Below are 1,317 nucleotides of genomic sequence, written 5' to 3' on the forward strand. Positions count from 1 at the left end.
GGGAGTCTATAAAGGAATATAAACAGTCAAAAAAAATAAACCCAACTGTATTAAGAATGAATTATATCACCACACTGAAGAAGATAAGGAATGTTTAGGGTTAAAAAGTTTAGATAAATCTTTGACCCAGAAGGATTTGCAGGTTCATAAAAATAGGCTTGTCTGGCTCCTACTTCAACAAAAGCTGTGATTAACTCTTGTTATTCAAAACAGCAGTAGACCATGTTTGTTATAGAATACACTTTTAACAAATGAATGAATGAACAAATGAATGATAAATTTGAAAATGTAAGGGTTAGATCTTTGATTTAGCCTTGGTTCTCATTGGCTGAGATTTTGACCCTTAGGAGACATTGGGCATTGCTTAGAACAAAGGCTTCGATTGTCAAAACTTGGGAGAGGGGAGTTGCTACTGCCATCTAGTGGATAGCTCCTGGCATCTAGTGGGTAGAGGCCAGGACTACTGCTAAACATCCCACAGTGTAGAGGGCAGCCCCAATCAACAAAGAACTATCCAACCCCAAATATCAAACTGTCAAGGTTGAGAAACTCTGATTTACACCAAACACAGTTGTTATAACTAGTAATAGTGAGAATCTGTATGTTTCTAATATGTATATGAAAAATGAGTATTCAAGATAGTCCGTGATATCACAAAAGTGATTTAAATAAATCTAAGAGAACAATGATAATTGCACTGATCTTGAACACTGCGGTAAAACAATCCCCTTTCTGTTGTTTTACTGTTGTGGAGAAAATCACATACATTAAGTCAGGTTTTCCCAACATTTGATCAGAGAACTATATGTTCTCTTTTTGGAAGTGAAAATATCTTTTTAAAAAACCCATCAAACATTCTAATTACTCTATTCTTTGTTCTGCACAAAAATTAACCACAGCTTCCTGCAGAAGACAAGGATGCAGATGTTGCTTTTACATTCAGCCAGATGATTTCATTAAAATCAAATTGTAAACTGAAATATATGTTTCAATCTCTTCTCTTCCTTATGGCAACAGCATTTTAAGTCCTAGATTATCAACTTTGTATAAAACATAGGCTAAGAAATCAGTTTAGAAATATCACATCAAAATCAATGCAAGAAAAGCATTATAATTTTATGAAGAGTAGTCATGTATTTTGAAATCAATTTTTCACATTTTATGCTATTAAGTATATTTCTCAAGTGGAATTTTTAAAAGTTCTGAAGACATTTTGAATTCAGGGAGTTCAGCATGCTAACACGTTTAAAATCTCTTCCGATAGCAAGAAGGCTCCGTTATTTTTTTAGCAGAATGTTTATTCCTCATCTTCCACTT

Source organism: Macaca fascicularis, chromosome 12, assembly GCF_037993035.2.
Source record: "Macaca fascicularis isolate 582-1 chromosome 12, T2T-MFA8v1.1".
Lineage (NCBI taxonomy): Eukaryota > Metazoa > Chordata > Mammalia > Primates > Cercopithecidae > Macaca > Macaca fascicularis.